Source organism: Leucopleurus acutus, assembly GCF_964270905.1.
Source record: "Leucopleurus acutus genome assembly, chromosome: 8".
Lineage (NCBI taxonomy): Eukaryota > Metazoa > Chordata > Mammalia > Artiodactyla > Delphinidae > Leucopleurus > Leucopleurus acutus.
In genome coordinates, this window is record NC_139151.1 from 78,288,045 (window position 1) to 78,315,669 (window position 27,625).

The 27,625-nt window shown below is 36.6% G+C and overlaps 1 protein-coding gene across 1 annotated transcript in view; it reads left to right on the plus strand.

The window, feature by feature from the left end:
• Positions 1–27,625, plus strand: part of ANO3 (anoctamin 3) — a gene marked incomplete at both ends in the record, with an annotated part of 414,423 nt that overhangs the window by 247,890 nt on the left and 138,908 nt on the right.

Below are 27,625 nucleotides of genomic sequence, written 5' to 3' on the forward strand. Positions count from 1 at the left end.
ATTCCCCACACTGTATATTTCATACCCATGACTCATTTATTTTGCAACTGGAAGTTTGTACCTCTTAATCTCCCTCACTTATTTCTTTCCTCCCCTCATCCCCTTCCTGTCTGGCAACCACCTGTTTGTTCTATCTATAGCTCTGTTTCTGTTTTATATTTGTTCATTTGTTTTGTTTTTTAGATTCCACATATAAGTGAAATCATACAGTATTTTTCTTTCTCTGTCTGACTTATTTCACTAAGCATAATACCCTCTAGGTCCATCCATGTTGTCACAAATGGAAAGATTTCATTCTTCTTATGGTTAAGTAGTATTGCATATAATATATATACCACATCTTCATTATCCATTCATCTATTGATGGGCACGTAGGTTGCTTCCACATCTTGGCAATTGTAAATAAGGGTGCAATGAACATACGGGTGCATATATCTTTTCTAATTAGTGTTTTTGTTTTCTTCAGGCAAATACCCAGGAGTGGTATTGCTGTATCATATGGCAGTTCGATTTTAAATTTTTTGAGGAGTCTCCATACTGTTTTTCCATAGTAGCTGCACCAGTTTACATTTCCAATAAAAGTGCACAAGTGTCCCCTTTTCCCCACATTCTTGCCAACACTTGTTATTTGTTGTCTTTTTGCTAACAGCCATTCTGACATGTGTGAGGTGATATCTCATTGTCATTTTCATCTGCATTTCCCTGATAATTACTGATGCTGAGTATCTTTTCATGTACCTGTTGGCCATCTGTATGTCTTCTTTGGAAAAATGTCTATTCAAATCCTCTGCCCATTTTTTAATAGGATTTTTTTTGTTTTTTTGATATGAGTTCTTTGTGTATTTTGGATATTAACCACTTATTGGAAATATTGTTTGCAAATGTCTTCTCTCATTCAGTAGGTAGCCTTTTTATTTTGTTGATAGTTTATTTTACTGTGCAAAAGCTTTTTAATATAATGTAGTCCCATTTGTTTATTTTTTATTTTGTTTCCCTTGCCTAAGGAGACATATTCAGAAAATATTGTTGAGACTGATGTCAAAGAGCATACTGCCTATATTTTGTCCTAGAAGTTTCATGGCGGCTTCAGGTCTTACATTTAAGTCTTTAATTCATTTTAATTTATTTTTGTGCATGGTGTGAGAAAGCAGTCCAGTTTAATTCTTTTGCATGTAGTTGTCCAGTTTTCCCAACATCATTTATTGGAGAGACTGTCTTTTCCCATTGTATATTCTTGTATCCTTTGTCACAGAATCATTGCCCATACAAGTGTGGGTTAATTACTGGGCTGTCTATTCTGTTCCATTGATCTGTGTGTCTGTTTTTGTGCCAGTACCATACTGTTTTGATTATTTTAGCTTTGTAGTATAGTTTGAAATCACATAGCATGATAACTCCAACTTTTCTTTCTCAAGATTGTTTTTGGCTATTTGGGGTCTTTTATGTTTCCATACAGATTTTAGAATTATTTATTCTAGTTCTGTGAAAAATGCCATTGGTATTTTGATAGGGATTGCATTGAATCTGTAGAATGCCTTGATTAGTATGGTCTTTTTTTTTTTTTTTTTTTTTGTGGTACGCGAGCCTCTCACTGTTGTGGCCTCTCCCATTGTGGAATACAGGCTCCGGACGCGCAGGCTCAGCGGCCATGGCTCACGGGCCCAGCCGCTCCGCGGCACGTGGGATCCTCCTGGACTGGGGTACAAACCCGTGTCCCCTGCATCAGCAGGCGGACTCTCAACCACTGCGCCACCAGGGAAGCCCTATGGTCATTTTAACAATATTAATTCTTTCAATCCGTGAGCATTGTATAACTTTCCATCTGTTTGTGTGGCCTTCAATTACTTTCATCAGTGTCAATTTTACAAGTATAAGCCTTTTACACTGTTAGGTAGAATTATTCCTAGGTGTTTTATTCTTTTTGATGCAGTTGTAAATGTGATTTTTTTAAAATTTCTTTCTGGTAGTTTGTTGTTAGTGTATAGAAATGCAACATATTTCCATATATTAATTTTGTATCCTGCAACTTTTCAGAATTCATTGATGAGTTCTAGTAGTTTTTTTGGGTGGTATCTTTAGGATTTTCTATGTACAGTATCATATCACCTGCAAATATTGGTAGTTTTACTTCTTCCTTTCCAATTTGGATTCCGTTTATTTATTTTTATTGCCTGATTGCTGCGGCTAGGACTTCCAATACTACGTTGAATAAAAGTGGTGAGAATGAGCAGCCTTGTCTTGTCCCTGATCTTAGAATCAATGTTTTCGGCTTTTCATTGTTGAGTGTGATGTTAGCTGTAGGTTTGTCATATATATTGAAGTATGTTCCCTCTATACCCATTTTGGTGGGAGGTTTTATTTTTTATTCTTATTCTTTTAGTAGATTTATTTATTTATTTATTTTTGGCTGCATTGAGTCTTCATTGCTGTGTGCGGGCATTCTCTAGTTGCGGCAAGTGGGGGCTACTCTTCGTTGTGGTGTGCAGGCTTCTCATTGCGGTGGCTTCTCTTGTTGCGGAGCACAGGCTCTAGGCGCGTGGGCTTCAGTAGTTGTGACATGCGGGCTCAGTAGTTGTGGCTCCTGGACTCTAGAACACAGGCTCAGTACTTGTGGTGCACGGGCTTAGTTGCTCTGCGGCATGTGGAATCTTCCTAGACCAGGGCTCGAACCCATGTTCCCTGCATTGGCAGGCAGCTTCTTAACCACTGTACCACCAGCAAGTCCCTGGTAGGAGTTTTTATCATAAATGGATGTTGAATTTTGTTGAAAGCTTTTGCTGAATCTATGGAGCTGATCATATGATTTTTATTTTTCAGTTTGTTAATGTGGTGTATCACATTGATTGGTTTACAGATATTGAACTATATGGAAGGTTTTTATAACAACTTGGAGGTTGAGAACACCTCATTGAAACTATAGTTCATCAGCAAATGAGTCCCTGGGTTGGGGTTTCGTTTTAAAAATCCCTGGCTCCAGCAATCCCACCATTCCTAAAATTCTCTTGCGGATTCTTCAAAGCATCTGAATACGGTCATCCAGCACCAAATACCATCCCCTTTTGATACTTTTCAATAGAAATTCTGACTCAGTCCAAGCTCACTTTTTAAAAATTGCTTCTTCTTGATTAAAGTGGGAATGACTTTGTAAAAGAAATTTGGATATTAAATGCAATTTAACCCAAGGAATGACTTAGCTTTTGGTTATCACTGCATGGACAATAGCCAATAATCACTTCCCTGAAAATATCTTTTTCTGTGATGTTTGATTTAGTTTGACCTGGATTAATTTTTCAAATCCCTTCATTAGTCACCATCAATGTGTTAGTGAAGAAATATGGCACAATTTAAACATTACTCTTATAATGATTCTGAACTGTAGTAAGTAGATACAGAAATAAATGTTTGTGTGAGATTTATTCATTCCTCTTTGGTTTGGTTTTGTTAAAGGGGGTTTACAATTTTATGCTGATAATACTTAGGTTATCTTCACAGATCAGGAGTTTCTCTCTCTCTGTTTACTTCGTCTGCCTCCCTATGTCTCTCTGATTGGCATAGGAGAGTCTCTCCTATCTGTAAAGCATTGTTTCAAGAGACCTGAGCCTGAGACAAATTATAAGAAAAGTTGAGAAAAAGCAGATGTTGTTCCTTAAGGTACTTATTGCACCAGTGAATGGGAAGACAAACACGATATGTTTCACATAATTAGAAAATGAACTAAGATTAAGTAAAATTTCTGTTATCAGCTTCTCTAAAATTTAGCACATGCCACCAATGATACCCGCCACTTCATTTCTGCTCAACAGTAGCCATTTCCCAAATCTTGCTTTGACTGACTTGAACTTTAGAATAGTAAAGTTAAGAAGAAATAGTTAAACCTGCATGCATGTTTTGTTTTTGACAGAAAAATAAGAGAATAATGTGTGATGATGGTAACATACCACAGCTGTTCAATCCAAGAAATCCTAGCCTAATGTCCTGTTAGTCTTACTGCACTTCTATTCAAATTCGAAAATGTAATGCATCACCTAGATGTTTTTGGATTCACTCTTTTAGCGTCTATGTAAATATGTCCACTTTTATCCATTTCATAGGTTAGGGTGCAGCACAAATCCAATTTGCACAAATATTTCTATTCCAAAAAAAAAATGTATTTAAAATCCATTTAACTAGGTTACTTGCTTGCAAAGCTTATCTATAAATGAAGGGCAAAATAATCTTCTTAGATATAGTCTTTGTGTACATTTATCAGAGAGAACCTCAAAAAAGCAATGACCTATATATCTATTGTTTGACCTAGTATCTGGATAACCTTCAATTTATAACTTTGCTGACCTTCCTCTTACTCCATCCCATCGTTAAATGATATGCATATATGTGTATACACATTTATATGTGTGTGTATTTTAAGGTTTGTCTTATGAAATTGACAATATTCATTCACTTGTGACCTAAAAAATGGCAACTTTCATATGGTTTAAATTAGCATGTATTAATCTGTATGTATCTAATTGTATAGCTGATGATCTGTGCCTCACATTATTTGCTTGGGATAATTGTACTGGTTGCAACCTGTCCCATGCATATTATACAGTGTAACTGATATTTTATTTCTTCACAATAGTTATTTGGTTACATTTTAGAGATGACCTTTTAGAGATGACAAAGCAATTTTATGAAGAGTCAACAGGAAGGGAGCAAAGACTCACAGAAGAAAATGACTCCTAATGTAAACTACATTGTAAGTAATGCAAGTATTGCATTACAGAAAACAAATACAGCTTTCTAATAAGATTTGTCATCAGCTATAAACTAGGTTCTAGGAGATAACTCCATATCTATCAAAGTAGTATCTTACATTGAAATTATGAAGAAACTCTGTTGAATTTATCAACAGTATAAACAAACAAATACAGAAATGCATCTGACTAGAGTACTGGGCATTGTGTAGATAGACTTTACATCTGCTTGAGAATTTGGTTTATCAGTCATTGTGCAAAATTTCCTTAATGATCTCGAATCAGTGTGGTGAATTTTATTTTGATCATATATCCACTGCTTATGATAATTTTATAAGCCAAATATTTATAAGACACTACAGTTTGCTCTAAAATTGAACTCAGAACAATGAATTGTCTTTAGAATATTTTGCTTCAAATCATTAACTTTTAGCACATATCATTTATACTAAAATTGTTTAATATTTTAGAGATTAAACTCATCTGTGATGCTGATATCTAATATGATGAAGTGATATTGATAAATTAATAGGACATTTTTCATTTATTTGGAACCCACTGTGAGTAAAGTTTGACACTATAGGACAGAGAACAGAGAAAGATGGCAAACACGGACAGGTCTTGATTTCCATGTAATATAGTTCAGGAGGTGGGCATACGTGTACATGGAGAAAGCTAAGAGGCTCTAGAAATTAGAGATGATACTAAATATGGGGTAAGTCTAGATTTATTTAGCCTCAAGCTTTATAGTAAAAGCCATATTTAAGTATCTCATGGGCATTGCAGTAGATAGAAAAATTGGCCACAGCCCTTCTCTCTTCCCTATATCTACTTTGTTTTCAATGAGACTTCGCAGGTCCTCCCATCCAAGAGTTTGACTCTGTTAGACTGGCCTTGGGCCTTGCTTTGACCGATGGATGGCTGCAGAAGTGACAATGTGCCAGTGCTGAACCTTGAACTCGAAAGACCTTGCATTCCCATTATTCCTCTTGGGCCTCTTCCTCTACCATTTGAATAAGTCAGAGCTATCCTGCAGGAAGATAAGGCCATGTGGACCAGAGCCTAGTGAGTCCAGTTGCCCCAACTGAGACAGAGATGTGAGAAAATCCAGTGGCAAAGACCAGGAAACTCAGACCCATAAGAAGGTCTAGCTGAGACCAGAAGAACTGCACAACTGGACCCAACCTATTCACAGAATCATGAGCTAAATAAAAATTATTTGGGGATGGTTTATTTCTCAGCAATAGATAATGGAGACAGCCATAAATGTTAGAGAATATCATATTTGCTGATACGAATGATTGTTAATATATAGTGAATTCTTCATCACAAGAATGGGAAGAATTGCAAAATTGTCCCTGAGTTTTCCACAGATACTCATATTATCCATTTAACTCTATAGATCCCGAGTATATTTTAAATGTCATAACCTAAATTGCATAAAATCTAGGCATCTAAAACTTTCTGAAATTATCTTTTTTTAAACTCTATTTACGAAAGTAGTATTTTATACCTTTAAATAAGCGCAGAATTCCAAGATTACCTTCGGTTGAACCATATGTGTGTCATTAGCAGTGTCCCAAACACCCATTAAAATTGGTGAAGAACTAACTTTCTTAAAGGCAAGTTTATTTCCTTTCTAGCATTTTGACAAAAAGGTTCTGTAACACATGTGTGGACAAGAAAACTGGGGAAGCAAATGTATAATGTAATGTGAGAAAAGGAACAATTCTATGAATTCATAGACTGGAGCTCCTGAGCTGACTGCAAGCAAGTCAGAGAGAGGGATTGTTTTTAAGATAGTTTGGATATATATTGCTTTTCTCTGTCTCATTAGTATAGATAGCACTGTGAATAACACTTGAAGATAAGGTCCTATAACCAACTGGATGGTACTGAGAAACAAAATCCCTCTCTCCATCAAGGAGTCATGTCCTACATACCAGCTGAGGCTTCTAGATGTGGACAGGAAATGTCTATAATTAATCTAGGTTAAAAGGAGCAAAGCTGTGAAGCAAAATCCATGGCTTGTGTACTAGACATTAACGAAGAGTTTGCTGCTGCTACTGTCCCTCAGGATGCCAAAAATAACTACAGATGTGCTAATAATGTCTGGGAATATAAATCTATACTCCAAATTACAGTGACTTCTCGACATTGGGTATCAAGTCAGGAAAGAGGTCATAGACCAGGAAAATCTTGATATGGATATTTTAGCAGCTCATTAAATTTAAATCACAAGGCTATTCAATTTGACTGTGTCAACTGGAATTGGTAGATGGTGTTCATCTTTAAACTGGTAACAGGAATAATTTTCTCTTAAGAATGGATACACAGATCATGTGATGGCAAAGGAGCAGGGAGATGGCCTCTGTAGTCTTCTACAATGCACCTTTCACATGGGCATTGGCAACTGTTTAATTTGGCTCAGTGGTTCTTTGCCTCCAAATCACATACATATACTGATATTCTGAACTTGCATACTTTTTCCCAGCAAATGTAAGATAACATTAACTTAAACTACAAGATAAATGACTAAACTTGGCCCTATATGGCTGCTTCAATTGACAGAATTATACGTGAAATTAAATACTATTTATTTGCATTTATTGAGATAGTTTCTAAAGAAAATGTTAATATCTCCCTAACTTAGGACCTGAAATAATACTTTCATATTTATATTTGATAATTTCACTGTGGGAAATGGTACCCTAAATATTTAATTTTTATATAAACATGGGACATCCAGCAAATCATCTTGGTTGCTTAATCTTTTTAGCTAGTGTTTTAAATTTATCTTCTTGCCTAGTAGTAAGAAGACTCCTTTTTAAGCAGCCAAAAGGATACCTGGTCTTGTCTACAAAATCTTTGATACTGAGGAAGGCATATCTTCCCTGTAGCCATAGGAGGCAACTCCCTCCCTGGTACCATTTAATTGCCTACCTTGACCATCAGAAGCCCTCCCTAGAAAATGTTCTACACTAGCTAATTGCTAGTGTGTGTTTTCCCAAAGATTTAGCATAAGATTTTCCAGAATCACTCCACATTATCTATGGATTGCTTAAACCCAAATGTGTGTGCATGTGTATATTATGATAAAAGTAGCATTTCAAATTGTAAAGAAATAATGATCTTAAAAATAAGGTGCAGGGCTTCCCTGGTGGCGCAGTGGTTGGGAGTCCACCTGCCGATGCAGGGGACACGGGTTCGTGCCCCGGTCCGGGAATATACCACATGCCGCGGAGCGGCTGGGCCCGTGAGCCATGGCCGCTGAGCCTGTGCGTCCGGAGCCTGTGCTCCGCAAAGGGAGAGGCCACAACAGTGAGAGGCCCGTGTACTGCAAAAAAATAAATAAATAATAATAATAATGTGCAAATGTTTTTACAATAACTGATCAATAATTTGGTGGGAGTTAAAATGTTTTCAGATGCCTACCTCACATCTTACACCAAAATGAACTGAAGATAGTTAATCAATTCAAAATTAATATGTAAAAATAAAATTAGCATTTTTTTCTAATCACAAGCTAGAAGAATGTCATTTCTAAATGACTTGTCTACACCAACAATAAAATTAATCATGGAAATCTTGATAGAGCTATTTAGATACTAACCAGTATCAAAATTACAATAAAATTAAGAAGTAAGAGATAAACTTAAGATGTGATGATGAGCTGACATACTAGAATATACCAAAGGAGGGCTTCCCTGGTGGCACAGTGGTTAAGAATCCGCCTGCCAAGGCAGAGGACACGGGTTCAAACCCTGGTCTGGGAAGATACCGCATGCCGCGGGACAACTAAGCCTGTGCGCCACAACTACTGAGCCAGCACTCTAGAGCCCATGAGCCACAACTACTGAAGCGCTCACGCCTAAAGCCCATGCTCTGCAACAAGACAAGCCACCGCAATGAGAAGCCTGCGCACCACAATGAAGAGTAGCCCCCACTCTCCACAACTTGAGAAAGCCTGTGTGCAGCACCAAAGACCCAACACAGCCAAAAATAAATAAATAAATAAATAAATAAATTACTTTAAAAAAAAATATACCAAAGGGTGGTTAATGTTCTTATTCTACAAAGACATCATAATAATATAATTAATGAATGCAAGAGTAAAAAATATCATTAAAAAACAATATAATTTTAACATGTAAAATGATTAGCAGTACTAGTAATTGCAGAAATACAAATGTAAGCAACTTTTTTTAAACCAAATTATAATTTTTTTTAAATATAAAACTCAGAATTGACACTATAAACTGTTGCTTTTATTTCTTGCTGGTAGGTATGTATATTGATCCAAATTTTCTGGAAAGTAATTTAACAATAAGGATTAAAAACCTTAAAATAATCTTTCCTTTTGACTCACTTCTAGAAATCTATTCAGGAAATGTAACTAGATGTTAGCCCAAATAACTTTGTGTAAAGATATTTCTCACACTGTGAGTGACAGACTTGTGGGGGAGGGAAGATAAAGCACTTAAAGGATCAAGATGAAATTAAAAGCATGAATGCCTTTAAACAAGGTGATACTATGTTGAAAAATAAGTCCCCAAATTATTTAAGGATGATGGGAAATGATTCAAGTGTATGATTATATAATAGGAAGGTGGTTTTAAAAAAAACAATATGTGCTGTTTGATACCAACTGTATAAAAATAATCTAGCTCTTTTTCATGGATAAAATTATTAGAATTGTATACAAAAAATTACACCAATTGATCAAATTCACATGACTTCAAGTTTACTTCATGTATTCTTAAATTTAAGCCGTAAGTAAATATTACAATATTATCATTCCCATTTTAAAATCTCACACAGCAGGTAAATGGCTGATCCAGGATTTGAAATAAGATGGTTCTATTTTCCAAAACTGCTTTTCCACTTTGCTATACTAGTGAAACAAGAACAATTCAGGATTTCACCTTTTCAGTCTGTTAACCTTCATTAAATAGCATTTTAGGTTTTCCCCTAGTAAGTATTCATCACTTACACACCGGAAGCTTTATATATACATATGCATTATCTAATTTAATTCTCATAATAACTCAATGAAAGTAAGTAGTAGTAGTCTCATTTTACTAATGAAGAAAATAAGGTTTAAAGAGGTAAGTTTCTTGCCCAGTCTCTGAGCTAGGCAGGAGCAGAGCTGGATTGTAGCATGTCTCTTTGACTCCTGTGCTTTTCTGACTCCTGCTCAATAGTTAACTGTAAGAAATACACTCACATATATTAATCATATCTTTCAAAACCCCTGAAATGTTGCTCTGAAGTAGGCAGTTCTGTATTTTATTATTGTGTGGCTAAGCCACAGCATCCAGGAGTGGACTGAGCTGTTGTAATTTACTCTTGTATCAAAAAAGTAAAAATTTACAGGGAGTTGGTTACAAATAATATTTCTAGCAAAAGTAGCCACGAGGGAGAATGTGTATACTCCTTGATATTCCACAATAATCAGTAGACTAAATATTTTCAACTGCATCTGCTACACAGTGTAGGAACTACCCTTGTAAATCAGGAAAAAAAAGAACTCTACTCCCCTCCTCCACAAAAGCCCCTACAACTATGTCTAAAGCAGGAGGCTAGGAAATCAAGACACGGAGACGTTAATTATGAGAGTAGATTTAGGTGAGGGATGGATTTGTCGGGATCCATGTCTTTGTTCCCTCGAAGACTATATAGGAAAAAATGTACCTATATAGGAAGGCTTATTTCATAACCCATACCAGAAAACAAACAAGATGCCATAAGATGTTTTCTGTCTCCTGGAACTAATGTCTTGGTAATTAGACACAGAAGAGGCTTCCTGAATCTCCAGCTTGCTGGTTTTCCCCATGAGTATTTAGCGCATCTTGGGAGACCTCCTAAGCTTCCCTGGAGGACTTTAGCTCTAAAATGAGAGCTGCAATAACTTGTCTGCAGAAATTTTACTTATGTTTATGGGATGTGAAAGTAAATTCAGTAAGTTAATGTGTGGGCACACCAGTTAAATGGTGCAGATAATTGTTCTACTTCATATTTATACATTCAGTCAGTGATAGGCTCACATCAAATCAGTTCTCTACCTGCTGAGAAATGAAGGCAGCCAATGGAATCAGATCAAAACTAATGTCATTTGAACATAGTAGAAGTCAAATCTACTTCATTAATCTCCTACCTCAACGCTCTCCAGTTTGTGTATGTAGCAGAAGGAACACTGGATTGGGAGTCAGAACATTAATAATAATGATAATATTAAATAATTACAACCACTAACATTTATTAAGGACCCTTCAGGGATTTTATTGATGACCTGTATTCATTTATAATCACATCTCTAAAAACTAGGGTATATTTTTACCCCCTTTTCATAGGTGAGGAAATGGAGCCTTGGAATGGCTAAGTATTCCTGTTCTCATACAGCTAGGTAAGGCAGGAAGTATATAGAGACCACCACACTGTTAAGCGCTGCGCTATGCCAAGTACATTGGAGGTGCACAAAAGGGCCTGTAGAGGCCATGAGACAAGCACATCAGGTAGTAAGAGAACATGTTTGCATCCCTCAGAAATTCTCATGTTCACTAGGGACCATGAAGTATCGTGCTTTCCTCAGTGTTTTATGTTTAAGAAGAAAGTATAAAATTGAGGTTCCTGTGCTCAAATCCTAATCAATTGTGAGATACTCATCCCTTCCCTGCTGCTTATAGCCCTTCACTTCCTCATGTCCTTTGCCTCCGTTCACATTGGCCTACAGACTTCTTAATGCCACCAAATGAGTCCATCAAAATGTGACTATTCTGAGCAACTATCACTATTTTCAAAGGGAAATATCAATAAAAATAAAGCACTGTTGTGTTTATTAAATAACTTCTGAAGCTTGTGGATTTTTAAAAAGTTGTTTTGTGGCTGTTGACTTCTCTGCAAGATGAGAATCAAGATTCCAGATGAGGGTCGCAGTCATGGAGACCTGTATGATTTTATTAATCCCTTGATGCCACAGGTAGTTTAGACACAGGGATGACAGTAATCTACCATTTGTTGTTTAAAGGTTCCAAACTCTTGTGAGAAGTTAAAATGTTCTGTTATGTGGGCCTAACTGGAAAATCAGTTTTTAGCATGCTGATTAATTCAAGGCCATATCTATTAAGTGGCTGATTAATTCAAGGCCATATCTATTAAGTGGCTGATTCTTTTTTTTTTTTTTTTTCCTTTTGCGGTACGTGGGGCTCTCACTGCTGTGGCCTCTCCCGTTGCGGAGCACAGGCTCCGGACGCGCAGGCTCAGCGGCCATGGCTCATGGGCCCAGCCGCTCCGCGGCATGTGAGATCTTCCTGGACCGGGGCACGAACCCGCGTCCCCTGCATCGGCAGGCGGACTCTCAACCACTGCGCCACCAGGGAAGCCTGAGTGGCTGATTCTTAGTTCAGTGTCTTGTCAGTCCCAATTACAAACTATCCTGTGGAGGTTTTCCTGACAAAAATAAATGTAACCCTCTGTTGCATTGCATCATGTGAATGTTAACCACAAAGGGGCAAAATTTTTCAATTTTATTTATTAGTTTGTTTCTTTTTAGATAGCAGTTACTTCTATTGCTTTCATTATATGCAGCCCAGAACCAATATGATGCAATATCAAGTTTAACGTTGTAGGAGTTTTCAGAAATTACAGATGTTACTACTGAAACTTTCTCTAGTGAAAAAGAAAATGAGGCAATTTACATGAAAAGCTGAAAAAATATATAGGCAATCCTAGTAAACCCATTCTATAAAAAAACATTACCTGGTTCACCAATAAAATACTTTTTGTTTGTCAGACCACTATTATTCAGACTGAAACATACCTCCCACCTTTTATGTTAAACTGCCCAACTAATTCAAATAACCTAAGAATATGCAATACATTATTAAAAATTGACAGTAAAATCATCAAAATGTCACTGACATTATATGACTAAATGCCACTTAGGTGAATCATACATAGACACTATCAAACAAGGGCACATGAAGGCAGCCCCCTACCCGACCCCATAAACACCCCACTTAAAATAAAGTAATAAAAAACAATACAGAAGTTCTTATAAAGAGATGAGTTATCTTTTTTTTTCTTTTAATCATTATTCAGACTCAGGCATTTAAAGAGTTGTCTAAAAACCCTCCAGTCAAATGCTATGTGCAGCGTTCAGTATGTAACACTAGCTAATGGGAAAAGCAGGTGGTGGAAGAGAGAACTTTCTGTTGTCATGCTGAAGAGTGTATCAAAGAAGATTGTCATTTGAAACTCTGTTGTCAGCAATGAAGGATTCCAAATGCAGCTGAACCCAGAGCTCTGACTGTGGTATGTTTAAATAAATATATCAATCTAGGAATTCTCTTTTACTTTTCTGTTTTCTTAAAAATATGTAAGAAGCCAACTAAGCATAATAGATATTGATTTCAGAATTGGAGATGAGTGTATCTGTTTTTTCAAAATACTAGAAATGTATTTTTAAAAATAAGAAATATATGATCTAAATTGTTATATTTTAAGCATCAGTGTTTATCTCACGTAACAGATGCTGCCTCTCTGAAGTTTTGACTATTTTTAGGTCATTTGATTTTTGGTTTCAATGAAATAGGTATTTACCAGTTCTACTCTAAAATTTGTTCTTGATTCAGAAATACATGAAATATGATCACTTGTAAAAGTATGTCTTTTTAAGATGTTCTTAAGAAATTATTATACAAGATGCTTTAGTAAATAATTTCAGTCAAAGTAGAATATCTGAGAAAATATCTGAATTAAAAGAAACATACCTTATAACATTAAATGTTAAAATAAATAAGTGACACAACTATGAAATTTATTGTGATTTAAACTAGGGAACAAAATGTTTTTCAACCTGCCGTCTTTATTTTCTTATGCTTTTAAAGGTGATAAAATTAATTAATTTGTCCCATTCTGAAGGCTTTATTTTCATTTGTTTTAAAAATGTCAACTGCTTCCCTTTGGAGAACAGAGGTTCAACTTCTAAATCTGCATTCAAGGTTAGATCACCTAAAATAGATAATCACTGATATGGAAATAAGTGTTCTTTTCTTTGAGAAAAATAAGTACTTAAAAGATTCATCATATAGTATTTAAAATATAAAAATCAGTGAGCAGGAAAGTATACACAAATGTATCTTCGGTAAATTACTTTCACTAAGATTATATTTAAAGCTCACATATTAAAAAAGTATTTATTTCATTGAGAACCCAATAGAAAACCACAGTCTGCTCCATCATAGACTATTCTACTTAGAAAGGCTTGGCTTTTGGTTTTCATTAGAAAAAACAGAAAAGCTTTGATTTTAAGCAAATAAAAATGGGTAGAGAGAGAATAATACAAGATAGTCTAAAAAAACAGCACTTAGTTCAATGCCTGTTACATTATAGAATTACAATCAGTATTTTGTTTCTCTCTTCCCTTTGGTTCCTTTTTAACTTCTGAAAAGAATATTTATACCTGCTTCATAATTTGTATTCTTTCTATGGGTATATGCCTTATTCTATGGTACTGAGAGTCACAATTATCCAGTTATGCAGGTCAGGTGTTTTGGATCCAATCTGAAGTCTCAACTTCAATGATTAATTTTCGATCTTCTTTGCAATTCCATTGATACTGTGCTGCTCAATGAACCGGCTACATTCCATAGGACACTCCAAATGTGAAAAACTGATTCCCCTTAAATAAAATAACTGAAGTCACTAGTGGAAAAATTCACCTCGAAGACCAAGTGTTTGATACATCATTCAGAACAATTCATTGTTTGAACCATCTTGAGAGAAGTAGGAAATGTACTTTTCCATAATTATACCTGATTTTAACGGAATTAATACTCAGCCATCAATAGGAAAGTAGCTTTACATTTGAGGACTCTTTTCAGGGAAGAGTATATGCTGTGTAATTTTACTTGATATTCAGAAGAATATGTGTATTTTATTATCTTAAAAGCAAAACTATAACAAAACTTCACTAATTGTCAGGTTACAATATTTTTTAAAATTATCTGTGGGCATTTTTTTCTCAATAAATGAGAGATGACATTTGGTGATATTTAAGGTTCAAATTTCACATCCCAAGAAATTTTAGCTGTGGGAAGTTTTAAACAAAATATGTATGTTTCTTTTTCTAAACAGATACCTTACAACAGTGGTTGTCAGACTGGGAACATCAAAATCACCTGTAGGGCTTATTAAAAAACAGATGACAGAGCTCTAACCCCAGAGTTTCTGATAACAATAATTCCAGTTGAGACCGGAGAATTTGTGTTTCTAGCAAGTTCTCAGGTGATGTTGATGCTGCTGGTACTAGTACCGCATTTGAGAACCACTGCCTTAAATCTTCCCTTAATATCTCCAGTGTACTCTGCATTTTGAGAGCCTATCATATGCCAGACCCTGTACTAAGTCTGGATATTCCTTGATGAATAAAACAGGCAGAATTCCTACCCTTGCAAAGCTTGTAGTCATCTAGTGGAAGAGTCAGAAAATAAATAGTAAACCAACAAGTAAATAACTATTTACAAGTTGTCATTGAGTGGGTTATTAGGTAGTGGAAGAGGGGTTACTTGGGGTGATCAGGGAGGCAACCTCTCAGAAGGTTGTTTTTTTTTGTTTTTTTTTTTGTTTTTTTTTTGCGGTACGCGGGCCTCTCACTGTTGCGGCCTCTCCCGTTGCGGAGTACAGGCTCCGGATGCGCAGGCTCAGCGGCTATGGCTCACGGGCCCAGCCGCTCCGCGGCACGTGGGAGCTTCCCGGACCGGGGCACGAACCCGTGTCCCCTGCATCGGCAGGCGGACTCTCAACCACTGCGCCACCAGGGAAGCCCTCAGAAGGTTTTAAAGGCAAGAACTGAAAGGTGAGAAGTCAGCCGAGGGGGGGAGTGGGAGAAAGGCATTCCAGGCAGAGAGGTGCCTCATGAGGTGAGGGCCCAGAGGTGGGAAAGAAACCGACACGCAGCCTGTGTGGCAGGAACACAGAGACTGAACACCAGGATGGCCGAAATGAGAGGAGAGAGAGAGGTGAGCAAGCACACCATTACAGGGGGCCTGTGCTGGGGAGTCTGGATTTTATTCTAAGTTTAAAGGGTTTTCAACAGATTTCTGTTTTCAAAAGATCACTCTGTACATGAGAGTGGGGGAACAGTGATGGAAGTAAGCTGGCGTTATAGCATCCCAGCTGAGAGATGATGGTGGTTTAGCCAGGAGTGCTTGCAGTTAAGGTGGATACATCAGTTTCCAACATCAAAACGTGTACAGATGTATGATTACAGAGATGACAGTTATTAAAAATTCACAGTGAGGTTGATTAAAATGACATGTGAAGAAGGGAAAAAAGAAAGCAGGTTTGAAAGCAAAATTATACTTGTTTGTGTGTGTGAGAGAGTCACCAAGTATACTAGGACTGTAGGTGATTTTTTATTCCCTTTATTTTTTATGCAATAAGAAAAAATGCACATTATTATAGCATTTCCAAATTCACATATATCATTGAAAAGAAAAAACTGTGACTTTGAGAAGACAACTACAAGTTGAATGACTAATTGAGTCATTCTTGTGCGTGTGCGTGTGTGTGTGTGTGTGTGTCAGTGCCTACACATGCATATATACAAAGTATATGGATATAGCACTATCCAAAGTATAGTGGATATAAAATGAATATAGTTCCAGTCATCAAAGAGTTTGTAGTTAGTTGGGGAGGATAAGAATAGGGACATAAGAGCAATCTGACTCAAATGTTAGAGTGCATAAGAATCATCCTTTATGTTCTTTGACAGTCCTTTCAGGTACCAATTTCTCCTAACACAACCAACACCCTAATAGGTCTTGAATACACTCTCCCATTTCCATGACCTGTGCCTTTGCATGCAGAGTTTTCTCCCCTTTCTTCTATTCATTTTTCAGGAATCAAGTCACATACCACTTTTTAAAGTCTATTTTTAGAGCAATTTTAGATTTACAACAAAATTAAGAGGGAGGAACAGAGATTTCCCATATCCCCCAGCCCCCACACATGCATAGTCTCCCCCATTATCAGCATCACTCACCAGAATGGTACATTTTTTACTAAGGATCAACCTACATGGGCACATCATAATCACCCAAAGTCCACAGTTTACCTTACAGTTCACTCTTGATATTGTACATTCTATGGGCTGAATAAATGTACAATGACATTTATACAGCATTATAGTAATATACAGAGCATTTTCACTGTCTAAAAATCCTCTATGCTCTGCCTATTCATCTCTCCCTTACTCTTGCCCCCTAGCCAGCAACCACAGATCTCATTATTAGTGTTTTTGTGGTTTCCAAAGCTTTGTCTTCTCCAGAATGTCATATAGTTGGGATCATACAGTATATAGGCTTTCCAGATTGGTTTCTTTTACTGAGCAATATCCATTTAAGATCCCTCTATATCTTTTTCATAGTTTTATAACTCATTTACTTTTAATGATGAACAATATTCCATTGTCTGGATGTACCACAGTTTTTTTTATCTATTCACCTGCTGAAGGACATCTTGGTTGCTTCCAATTTGGGGCAATTATTAATATAGCTACTATGAACATCCACATGCAGGTTTTCGTGTGGACATAGGTTTTCAATTTCTTTGGGTAAATACCAAGGAGCACAATTTCTGGATCATATGGTAAGATTATGTTTAGTCTTGTAAGAAACTCCCAAACTGTCTTCCAAAGTAGTTGTACCATTTTGCATTTTCACCAGCAATGAGTGAGAATTCCTGTTGCTCCACAATCCTCACCATCATTACTGTTGTCAGTGTTCCAGATTTTGGCCTTGCTAACAGATGCGTAATGGTACGTCATTGTTGTTTTAATTTGCATTTCCCTGATGGCATATGATGTGGAGCATTTTCTCACTTATTTGCCATCTGTAGACCTTCTCTGAAAAGGTATTTGTTAAGTGATCACATACCATTTTTAATTGGATTTTTTATATTGAGTTTCACGAGTTCTTTATTTTGGATAACAGGTCTTTATCAGATATGTCTTTTGAAAATATTTCCTCCCAGTCTATACCTTGCCTTCTAATTTGCTTGATATTGTCTATTTCCAGAGCAGAATTTTAATGAAGTCTAGCTATGCATTATTTCTTTCAGGGATCATGTCTTTGGTTTTGTATCTAAAATGGTATCACCGTATCCGAGGTCATATAGGTTTTCTTCCATGTTATCTTCTAAGGGTTTTATAGTTTCATATTTTACATTTAGGTCTATGATCCATTTGGAATTATTTTCGTGAAGAGTGTAAAGTCTGTCTCCATTAGTTGTTTTGTTTTGCATTTGTTGTTTTGCATGTCTAGTTGTTCCAGTACCATTTGTTGAAGAGAAGACTTTTCCTTTCTTCTCCAGACAGTCCACTTTATCTTTGTTCTCATAGCTCTTGCACTCACCCCCGTACAGCCCAAATCACACCAAATTGTAATTACTTGTCCTCTCTGTCTACTCGACTCAATTACTCTCTCAAAGGATAGGGATCATGGATTATTTTTCTTTGTAATTACATCAGCCCCTTGCACGGAACCTGCCTCATAACAGGAACTCGCAATAAACTTGTTAAATGAGTGAACATGAAAGAGAATATTAGGAAAACATTACAGCTTTAGGTGGAATAGAGTTATTAGTGTGGCCTTAAGAGTTTAGATAAAGTTTATGAAGAAGGAGGAAATCAAGCTTGTCTTTGAAATTGGATAAAATTTTTGAGTAATTTTAATTCTAGGAATTCATATGAATAAAACAATTAGAGATGTTAATAGGGATGTATGAGTAAGGATATTCATTGAATCATGATGAATCATAGCAAAGAACAGTTTAGCAAATTAAGCCAAAATATTCTTCAGTAGAATGTAAATAAATGATAGAATGATCAAACTGAATACTGTTCAGCTATTTAACAGTGCAGTAGGACATGGCCACCTGCACCACTAAAAAGTGGGCCTATGGCATAACAATAAATAAAACATCAAAATATAAAATTGTGGTATTCCCCATGCCTGGTCTGGGATCCCCTGACCCAGCAAGTCTAATCCACATGAGCTGATGAGACTACAAAGCCTCAGACGCTCCCCCCTAAAAATCTGGAAAAGTTTAGGGAACCCCAGTATCATGTATCCTTGATCTCATTGAATTCTTTGCATTAAAACAAGATGAAAATGCCTCATCACTCTCACCTGGAATAGGCTTTGTTTTCTGCCTAATTCAAATGAAATTAGATAAAACTTTGCCTATTGATATCAAGGTATAATGGACTTTTCCTGTTGTTTTACCCAAACATCACTTCCTTTGACATTCAAGTGGTACTGACCCTCTTTACCTACCCTAAGAATGCCAATCAGAATCCCCCACCCTTTTGTCTATAACAACAGACACAGTGACGGACAAGATCCCAAAGCTGAATTCCACTCTGGGATGTTCTCCAAGAACTATAGGGAAAGATGATCTCTCCCCAACTGTAGGAAGAAAGTTATTTTTAATGTAAGGAATGAGACAAATAGAAAAACAAACAAGAACAGAATTAAAAGATAAGAGATAGAGAAGAGATGTAATAGTAGAGAAAGTAAGAATCCTGACAACTGCATTTGACTCTCTAGAACCAGCTGTTCTTGAAGCTAACTAGCTCTACTGGACATAAAGTTAAACAGCTGAACACATTTTATAACAATATGTATAAAATTCCATGCCTGTGTATCTGTAGTGTGTATTGCATATTATATATCATATAAGTATATATGCATGCACACATATAGTTGCATCTATATCTGGGGGGAGAGAGAGGAGAGAATGAGAGAAAGAGAACTCAACTTGTAATAGCAGGCACCTCTGAGCAATACTTTCACTTCGTCTTCATTTTGTATCAAGCATGAATATTATTGGGGGAAAAAGAGCAGAGTTGGAAAAAAGGAAGCAAAGGAAGGGATGGGGCAATTAGAGGAGCAGCATGAACAAAAGTAGAGTCTAGACAAGATTAAGTATGTGCATTGGCCAAGACAAGAGACACACTTAGCTATAGCACAGAGTATAGAAAAAGGACTGTAGAAAGACTACAGGTATGGAGCAATATGAATTTATATAACAAGTCTTATTCAGGAGGCTTTACTGCCTCATACCCATAAACTCAGACCTTTGTGACATCCTGCAGATTTGCAAAACACTTTCACACAGTGAATTAGTCGGCCAACTGAGCAACTCCTGGGGGCACTAAAACATCATTCAAACAAATTGGAGCTATGTTGCCACTTAACGGGGCAACACATGTAACTCCTTACATAAATAACAGAATGAATCTTTCAATTTACGTAATAAACCCTTCAGTTTGGTTCTGAAGGACAGATATGGCATTGGAGGATCTTTTGTTTATGATGTCAGGATGTTAGTCTTTTATATACTTGACAGAAGTAGTAAAAATAAAAACATAATAATAACAGTAATTATAAAAGTAATTAATGGGAATTCCCTGGTGGTCCAGTGGTTAGGACTCCACGCTTCCATTGCAAGGGACCCGGGTGCAATCCCTGGTCGGGGATCCTGCAAGCTGCGTGGCACAGCCAAAACAAAGAAAAAATATATATATGTAATTAACAAATAGTATGTGCTAAAGAGTACATGGGACTTTACATAATAAACATGTGAAATAGGTATGATTCTTATCACTTTATAAATATAAATCTTTTAATATAAGAGTTAAGAACTTAACTCCTGGATTTAGGACACATGAATTTGGGTTTGGTGCTGCCTCTTACATGCTATGTTGGAAAAGTTGTTTAAATTCTCTTTGCCTCAGATTTCCTCTCTATAAAATAAGGGGGGAGAGTAATAACAGTCAATAATACATACTACATAGCGTATTTATAAGGAATCAACAAATGGGTATTCATGTAAAATACAATTGTGTTGGCACATAGTACTTTATCAGTAAGACAGAGTATTATATAATTATTGATGGGAAAATTGAAGATTTGAGAGATTAAATAACTGGTCCAAGGATGCACAGTCATGTTAAGTGGCAAAGCTGGCTTTATCCCTTTGGTGGCCTGATTCTGGGCTGAGAAAGGGAGGGAGGTTGGGATTAAGGAAAGAAAAAATCCAAGAGGAGGAGGCAGGTGCTTAGAGGTTGTAGGACTGTAGGAGAAATAAAAGAGAAGCTAAGAAAAAAATGATCTGGAAGAAGAGATTTGTCTAATGCACAGTGTGATGTACCACCTCTCATTTCATTCTACACTATAGGTGGCAAATTCTACTTTGTTTACTAATTGCCTCCACACATGGGATTTTGTGGCGGAGGGAGAGAAGTAAAGAAGAGGACGAGAGGAAGTTCATAAATGCTATGTGTTATATGTTTATAACTTAAGCAAATAGATCTCGAATGTTGCATCTGGCAAGCTAGTCTCTCCCTACACCACTAAACAAGTGGTGACAAGTCTTTGAAAGGGCTTGGTGATGTCTAGGTTGGAAAATATGAATCTTCTGTTGCTCTGAAAAACTTTCAAAAGGCAAACAAAACCTAAGCAATATATAAAAGGATCAGCAGCCCCCATTACGTATTTAAACGTGTTCAGTTCTCTCTCCCTGATGAGTACTGCTCAAATCACGGGAGCTTCATGGGGATTACGCTTGTGACTTGGGATCGATTTTAAGAATACTTACGAATCTGGTCTTTTACCTTTTATTTTCCCACTTAACAAGTAAGTTTTTTGTATGTATCTAAAAAAACCTCCCTACTTAGAAATTATCTGACTTCAGATATTTTCATATATAAGTAAAGTTCACGTATATATATAATTGAGTTCCATTTGTATTTATTCCATTGTATTGTCTAAAACATTTAACTTTGCCTTTTAAAAAATAAACATGTATGTCAATAAAGCAAATATTGTTTAGGAAACATATTTAGTTAAAAAATCACAAGGGGTTAGAAGAGAATGCTTTTAGAATTCCTAAATAGAGGTCTCTGGACTGACATTATCTATAACTATTTTTCTTTGTGGTATCACTGCTTTGGAAAGCAATATTTTCAAAAACTATAGAGACTTGCCAAAGTGCTCAAAATGCTTATGTGTTTATAGATGCAAATTTTCCTTAGTCTTTCTTAGGTAAGCGATTCTTCCTTTGGTAACAAGGAGATATGCAAGATACTGCCTTCAAAGGATTTCTCATCCTGACCTGAGATCTTAGAGTTTAGCAGATGCTACTGGCATTTTTGACACTGAAGTAAAATGTTTTCCATTAATGAATTTTAAAAAAGCCATCTGTAAAAAGAAAGAGATCCTGGAGCAGGCACAAAGATTAAAGAAACTACTACTCTTGTGGAACCTGGGACCTTGGAATCTGTCATCTTTGTTTGATAGGGTCTTAAATTGGTACTGGGTCAAAACAGGCAGACAAGAGGGGAGGCTTTTAGTGGAAAAAATAGCATTATCTAACCATTTGTTGAATACTATTATACTTAATAATACTATTATTAAGAATCATCTCTAACGCTGTGTGCTTCTTGTTCATCATTACTTAATGCAGTTGCCACTGCCCTGCAGATGCCGACCTGATTCGCAGGGACTCTTTCATGACTCACAACTGTTTGGCTTTCAGAGTCTCCAGAAATTCAGTCACCACAATTCTTTAGCCCAAACACCATTGCATTCTTTATTCCTTCACCATGGTTGTTCCTAATAGCAAGAGGTTAAAAAACATCAAAACTATAGCTGTTCAAAACCCTACACGAAAATCAGGTTATCTATCCTATTTAAACTTATTTGCTGTGAGCAACTCCATCCCCCCAGTCAGGAGATGTTCTGCCTTGAAGTAAGAGAAACTTTATAAAAATCATGACTTATTCGGCCTTCCTCCATATATATAATTCATTTCTCAGCATCTCCTTTTTATCATAAGGGAATTATGGGAATGGTGGAACAGAGTTACTACACAATTGGGGATTTTTGTGTCGCTGGGTTATGATTTTAAAGGTCATATATAAGTTCTGAGAGTGAGTCATCACATGGATTTGCTAAGTCTCCTATCTGATCTGTCTAGCTCAGATACACCCCCCATATAGCAGGCACTAGACGAAGCACCACACAGACGTTGTAAGCAACAAAGATGTGGTCTCTGTCTTACTACAACTGACAGTATAAGCAGTGGTGGTAAAGGGCTCAAACATTTTTTTTGCTGATTTCCATGGTGGAAAAACAACAAACCCACCCCCCGCCCCGCCTATTCAAGCTGTCAAAGTGAGGTCAGCTAGTTCATAAAATTTCCCGAAATTTAAAAATGGGCTCTTGTTGGCTGGTACAAGCTGGCTCTGAATGAGGGGAAGATCTCAGTGTAGAGAAGGGTATGCAGAAAATGGAGGCTGTGTATCAGAGTGTATCTCTTCATTACCAAGATACCGTAAGAAGTCTCAGAAGAACAGAAGTAACAGTGTTTCCCTGTTTATTTTTCACCAGTTTATTTTTACTTTTGATTATGAAAAAGATAACCATAAGAAATCCTGATGTTTGACACAATTCATCTATAACTTCTCCACACCCAGAGGGGAAACAGATGAATTTTAACCGACTCTTTCCACAGCCCCCACCTCCACTGCCACTTTCATCTTCTTCCAAACAGCGTTAGATTTAGAGATAAGTAAAATGGATAAGCAAAAATGTATTGAATGTGGACCACAGACCATGGACCATGCACCATGGCATACAAAAAACTTAGTTATCTAGAATTAAAATGGTGTTTGATAAACTGGGTTCTCTCAAGGCATTGGAATGAGATTAAGCACTAGTGTTTTATTAATGAGTTAGGGAGCTGAGATGTGTGTATCTTTTGCTCTACCTCAGTGCTGCTGTTGCACTTCTAGAGTATTCATAGATGCTTTTGCCTAAATGGTTATGACACTATCTGATCTTTTTTTTCTTATATGTTGTCTGATTAGTAAAACCTATCTTTCCAGTTAGGCTACCTTTGGTCAGCACCAACTACCGCGGTAGCTTCCTGTATTTAAATTCTGGGGTAGCAGTTGTCTATTTAAACATATGATTTTAAATGCTTATTATTTTTCAGACAGTCATTTGTCATTTAATACCTGCCACTTATTTTATTAAACTACTCTTCTCTTATGTGCATGTATTCATCATCTTATCCTCCATTCAAATTATCAGTATTTAATAATTACAGCAATAAGTCCACTGTATCAACTTCCCACTAATCACTTTTAGATAAATCCACTCATTTATCCCCATGGCTGGACTGTAAGGCCATGTCCATTTTGTTCAGTGTTTTTCACCCATGCCTAAAATAGTGACCAAGACAGAAGAAGAACACTAAATCAATACTTTCAGTGAATACTTAATTCTGTATTGTAGGGGATATTTGTTTCCTACTTTATAAATTAGGAAACCAATGAACACAGAGATTAATGTGCCCAAGTCCACGTAGCTAGCTGAGAGGCAGGGCCAGAATTCAAATTCAGGTAAAGAAAAAGGCCCACTTGTCAGCACATAATGGATGCTTAATAAGCATTTTCTTATGCAAACTGGAGTATACAGGACTTCACTTTAGTACGCATTTTATTCTCCTGATTGCTGTTCACCGCTCTATCCCCAATGACTGGAACAAGTGTCTGGAACTGAGTAGGCAGTAAAAAAATATTTGTTGAATTATAGATGCCTCTTTGTTTCTTCAGCATGTAGCTCAGAGTAGTTGCTAAGAACATTAGGGGTGTGTGTGTGTGTGTGTGTGTTAGGTTAATGAAAGTTGCACCTCTGAGTATTAATAATCTGGCTTTCATAAGATGTGATTTGTTTCCATCTGTTTTGTGACATATTTCTTATTGTCTGTAGAGAAGCATGCTAGAAAGGACTGCTGTGGGCAGTTCTAGGCAATATTGGCTAAAAGATAAGCAGTGCCTTAATGACCTCCCAAATTCTTCACAGAATTACAACTTTGTGTGTAACTTCTAAAAAGGGGTGTGTTATTAAAGATTTGCATCAGTAAATCAGCAATTGAGAGCCATTTTTCTGCCTTCCAAGCTAACCATTCCTGCCTTATGTTTTAATTTTTACTTTTTTTAAGTGATAAATTATCTGTTACTTTTTGTTAGCTTTAGAATACTGCCCCCTTTAAATAGAGATGCAGCTTTAACCTGCTAAAAATGACAGGAGCTTGTCCAGCTGTGGACCTGAGATCAGTAACATCAGTCTTTAAAATTCATGCATCTTCTGTCCTGACCTCCTCTCCTTCTTCTCCTTGCTCGAAGCCCTCAGGGACTGTAGCTCACTGGCTGAATGTCAGATGCCCGGGGTACTGCCACCTGGACTCCTCAAGGCATTTCCCACCATCAAAACTTCAACCACCTTGTCTCCAGTCTTGCTCTTTGCCAAGGAAAATAATAAACCCAGATTAGGTTTAAGCTAAGGTTTAGTGGCTTGCTATAGCTGCATGCTTTCCTAATCATAGTTTTCAAAATAATTTTTAAGCTGCACAGAAACAACTTCAAAAAAGTTAATAGATACGACATCATTTTAATATGTGTTAGGAAAAAAAAACATAACTAGCACACCAAACTTGTTATTTTCAGGTTAAAATTATTTTGGCGAAGCCTATTTTTTTAGAAAGAGTGCAATCTAAAGAAAAACTATTTAATAGGTGGTCTGTAGCCATGGCAAAAAATATAGATACATGAGTAAAGTTTGAGAAACAGTGCCATATTGTATCTTGTCTAATCACTTCCCAGATGACAGTTGTCATTAATCTAGCACCTAAGAAGTCTGGCACTCACGCTAGTTATTTATACACATCAGCCACCATCTTCACAATTTTTCAGGGAAATAAACAGGCCTTATTATTACCATTTTATAAATAAAGATGCTGAAATTTAATTAAGTATTTGTGCACAGTAACACAAGATAAGAAGTTGAAGTGAGTCCTCATCTCTGGTACCCCAACTACAAGTCATGTTGTCTTCACAAAATTAAAGAAATACAAAATGTCTCCACTTACTCGCTTTCAAACATGAGGCATTGTTTTGTGTTGGTTTTTCATAGTGTCCAAAAAGGAAAGATTAAGAGGGGAAAAGAAATGTTGTGTACCTTCACTAACACACACTTCTTTTATAAACTCAAATGGCCACACTTTTAGTTTAACTGTGAGCTTCCAAAGTGCTTGGAGGATTGGCTGTAAGAGATGCAGCTTCTTTCTGCCAAGGCTTGCCAAGGGGAGTTTAGTTTACAGAGGCAGGTGTTCCTAAAACTGGGAGGATTCTGAGACTGCCTGATGCAGAAGTTCTCAGCCTGGTGTCCAGGGAGCTCTATGGAGGCTTCCACATGAGTTCCAGGGGACCCATGAACTCTCTGAAAATATATGTATAATTATATGAATATGTAAGTATGTGCCTTCCTTTTTTCACCAGATATTGTCTATTACCAAAGAAGAGTTAAAAACCACTAGTCTTGTCTTGACCTATCCTGCAGTTTAGGGAACTAAACGACCAACGCTGGAGAAATCTATACAAATACAAACAGCCAGGGCCATAATCTTAAATGACACCCATGGGTGCCTCAGAGAGTTCATCTTTCTATCTGTTTATAAATATCTAAATCTTAATAGCAAGAGTAACTCTAGTACTGGAAAGAACTAAACCCGTGGTAAAATAGGCATTCATATTCTATGTTATATTTTCAATGCTAACTTTCTAGAGTTTCCAACATGACCCAATTCATTTTTACTCTAAGTAGATTATTTGTAGCCAATGTGAAAAGATCAAGTGCTTTATTATATTAGCAAAAATATTTGCATGATAATTCTTCGTCCTCTTACTGTGTCTCAAGAGATTCTTGTCTTATTGAGCTTTTAGGAGAAGGCAAGAGGAACATAGGAGCACTGGATCATGAAAAATAATTTTCTTCAAATGTAAGGAACACAACCTAGGGCTCTTCTTTTCTGCAAGAGAGTCAACACATTTCTCATCAGAACAAATCCATCTTGCTGTAAAGGTTATGGGAGGCTTTATTCTCTGCCTTCTTAGAGTATGTGATTGATGACAAATAAACACCTAGTAGTTTAGAATAGTTTGCTTTGGAGCATTATGTGAACTGTCCTAATTTCCACATATGGTCAAGGACAATGATGATGATACTAAGCAGTTATTCAGTGCCAGAAACTTTGATACCCTGATCTGAAGGTCTGCTATTTCAAGTTAAATATTCAAGTGAAACAGTAGCCTTTGACCAGGGTAATGTTCTGGGCTATTCCCCTCTTTCAGAGATAATGTTTTCCCATTTCTATATTTTGACTTGACAATTTTACTTCTGCATTTGCAAAACCGCAAATGAATTCATTCTGGCCTTGCATAATTTGACCTCTTTGTGTTGACCTTCTCATTCTTTTTAGCATCTCCCTGCCCTTCATCTACTATGAATTCAGAGCCAAAAGAAGGGAGTATCTTAATATTTTAAGTACACTTACTACTGAGGCGTCCTAAAAATACCTCGGCAGATTGGGCTGTCTGGCCCATTCACCATTGTATCCCTGGCACCCAGCACACAGAACTGTGCTAATATGGAAGCTCACACTTGTAAGATCTGCAAATGTCCTTGAGGGCAAAAGCAACTTAAATTGCTCAGGTATGCAATTTACCTCTCCACTTCTAATTTCTTCAGTCCTGAACTTAACATAACAATTCCTCACTATCTTTTCCTATCAAAGATGCTTTGATCTTCCATATGAGGATTAGCTTGTTAAGTTATATACAGACACACAAAACTCTGTTGAGATCTTCATTTGAATGATATCAGCTTTATAGATGAATGTGAGATAATGGGTATTTTTACAATACCGAGTCTGCCTGTGATGAACAGATGCTTTTTACATGTAATGTAGGCAAATTT